We start from the raw sequence: 3479 nt of genomic DNA, 5'->3' as shown, positions 1-3479 counted from the left end.
ATTTGTACATGCTCCATAGCATGCCGGATGTGTCTTGAGAGATTCAGAGGTTGCTCTGTAAGGATGCACCATAGTAGAACAGCCATATCCGCAGTGAATGAGGACTCATGAGTGCTCGGTGGTATCCGTAGATCCAACGGTTGCCAGGTAAAGTGATGACTCTGAGAACGGAGTCCCAGTCAAATTGGTATCTCTGGCGCTGAAGGGTGGCTTCTTGAAAAGTGTCCATTCCTTTTGGAATAGGGGAAAGACTCAGAACTTGCTGAATGGCCTCTTCTGTAATGGGGACTTGCTTCTGCCGGACATAAACAGACTGTAGGGTTGGTATATAGAAGTTGGAGTAGAACTCAACTACCCAAGAAAGATTGACCTGCCTTGGCTGTCTCCGTAGGAAACCCCATTGTCTTCGCTCAATTTGTGGCTCAATAAAGGTGGCAATATTGGGCAGGAGGATGAGAAGGTATTCATTGTTATAGTTCCTTTCTGCTAGGATAGGGAACATCTGCTCACAGTAGCGATTGGGAAATCGCGCAGTGTCCTTTGCTGGAAAGGCTTTCTCTTTGTCGTCAACCTTTATTATCCTCTTAACTCTTTTTGTTGAGGGCTTGACTGCGGTTGAAGAAAGCTCTGCCACTAATGCTCTTTTAGTTCCTCTTCTTGCTGATGGTTTGGAAGTAGCTTTCTCTTGTCCTTTCTTGGTGGCCATCCTGAAAGAAGGGAAGAGAAAGAAAATTAAATTCATAGAGATAGAGCAAGGAAGAGGGTATTGTAAGTGATAGTCAATGCACAATAAAGATAAATGGCATGAACACATGGTCCGGATTACATGTGAAAAGCTCATCAATGGGAGGCCATGATTTCCATGCGACGCGGTTGCGTGGAGTAAATTGTGCCTTTGGCACGACTCCAGCGCTGCTCCTGCGAAACTTTCTGTTCATTTTTATTTTTCTTTACTCCCCCTGCCACACGGACGCGTCGCTTGTGCGATCGCGTCGTGCGGCAAAATTTTTTTTTTTAGAAAGATAAAGACATGTAATTGAAAGAGCACGAAAGCACTAATAAAGAGAATAGTTATTTAAAGAAGAAAAACTAAAAGTAAAGAAAAGAACGATCATACCGCGGTGGGTTGTCTCCCACCAAGAACTTTGCTTTAACGTCCGTAAGTTGGACGCTCCACTAGCTCAATCTGTTGCTATGTAGGGATCTTCCAGGCGGAAGATCTCAAGCTCCTTGCTCTTCTGCACCTTCTCACCATGGTATAGCTTCAGACGGTGTCCATTGACCTTAATAAGTTCAGAACTTGGAGGATGGCTTAGGTGATAAACTCCGTACGGTTCAGCCTTCTCTATTCTGTATGGACCTTCCCATTTTGATCTCAACTTACCGGGCATGAGCCTCAGTCGAGATTTGTAAAGGAGAACAAAATCTCCAGGTTGGAACTCTCTCTTATTGATGTTTTGATCATGCACAGCTTTCATCTTTTCCTTGTATATTCTGGAGTTCTCATAAGCTTCTAGGCGAAGGTTCTCCAGTTCCTGCAGTTGTAACTTTCTTTCAGCTCCAGCATTCTCAATCCCCATGTTGCACTCTTTAACTGCCCAGAAGGCTTTATGTTCGATTTCAACTGGGAGATGACAAGCTTTTCCATAAACTAAGCGGAAGGGACTCATCCCAATGGGTGTCTTGTATGCTGTTCTATATGCCCACAGTGCATCTTGTAGTCTGGTGCTCTAGTCTTTTCTGTGAGGCTTTACTATCTTTTGCAAGATACGTTTAATTTCTCTGTTTGACACCTCGGCTTGCCCATTAGTTTGGGGATGGTAAGCTGTTGCAACTTTATGGATTATCCCATGCTTCTTCATCAATCCTGTTAGTCTCCTGTTACAAAAATGGGTGCCTTGATCGCTTACGATCGCTCGTGGTGATCCAAAGCGGCATATAATATGGTTTCTCACAAAGAAAACAACAGTGTTAGCATCATCAGTGCGGGTAGGAATTGCTTCCACCCATTTGGAAACATAATCTACAGCTAACAATATATAAAAATATCCACTAGAATTTGGAAATGGACCTATGAAGTCAATGTCCCAAACATCAAAAATTTCACAGAAAAGCATATATTGTTGAGGCATCTCATCCCTCTTGGATATGTTACCAAATTTCTGGCATGGGTGACAAGATTTACAAAACTCAGCAGCATCTCTAAAAAGAGTAGGCCACCAGAATCCACAGTCTAAGATCTTTCTAGCTGTTCGTTGGGGGCCAAAATGTCCTCCACTCTCAGATGAGTGACAGGCCTCTAAAATGGACTGGAATTCTGATTGAGGTACACAACGTCTAATTATCTGGTCAGCACCACATCTCCATAAATATGGGTAATCCCATATATAATATTTAGACTCGCTTTTCAGCTTGTCTCTTTGATGTTTAGAAAAATGTGGAGGAAATGTGCGGCTAACTAAATAATTAGCAACAGGTGCATACCAAGGGACTACTTCAGATACTGCTTGCAGGTTGTCAAAAGGAAAATTATCATCTATAGGAGTAGAATCATCCTTAATATGTTCAAGGCGAGTCAAGTGGTCTGCAACTAAATTTTGATTACCACTCCTATCCTTGATTTCTAAATCAAACTCTTGTAACAGCAGTATCCAACGTATAAGTCTTGGTTTGGATTCCTTTTTAGCCAATAGATACTTTAACATCACACATAATCTCAATATGCTGGCTCCAGTCTGGTCCTCTCACAATTGGAGCTTGAGTCAGGGCGATCTTCAGCTTATCAAATGCTTGCATGCAATCCTCACTGAACTCAAATTCAATATCTTTCTGCAGTAGTCTGGATAAAGGTAATGCTACCTTACTGAAGTCCTTAATAAATCTCCTGTAGAAACCTGCATGGCCAAGGAACGAACGGACTTCCCTCACAGAAGAGGGGTAAGGTAAACTAGAAATAATATTCACCTTTGCTGGGTCTACAGAAATGCCATTATTAGATACCACATGTCCCAATACAATCCCTTGCTTTACCATAAAGTGGCATTTTTCGAAATTCAATACAAGGTTTGTATTAATACATTTATCTAATACTCTAGATAATCCATCTAAGCAAATGTTAAAAGAATCACCATAAACGCTCCAATCTAAGCAAAGGCTAAAAGAATCACCATAAACGCTAAAATCGTCCATAAAAACTTCTATACAGTCCTCAATAAGATCAGAAAAAAGACTCATCATGCACCTTTGGAAAGTAGCTGGTGCATTGCACAAGCCAAAGGGCATTCTTTTATAAGCATAGGTCCCAAAAGGACATGTAAAAGTAGTCTTTTCCTGATCCTCAGGAGCTATATGAATCTGGAAATAACCTGTGTAACCATCTAAAAAGCAATAATGTGATTTACCTGACAGGCGATCCAGCATTTGATCAATGAATGGAAGTGGATAGTGATCCTTACGAGTAGCTTGGTTGAGACGCCTGT

The sequence above is a fragment of the Arachis duranensis genome, chromosome 1, assembly GCF_000817695.3.
Source record: "Arachis duranensis cultivar V14167 chromosome 1, aradu.V14167.gnm2.J7QH, whole genome shotgun sequence".
NCBI classification, from domain to species: Eukaryota; Viridiplantae; Streptophyta; class Magnoliopsida; order Fabales; family Fabaceae; genus Arachis; species Arachis duranensis.
This window is presented reverse-complemented; position numbering follows the sequence as displayed.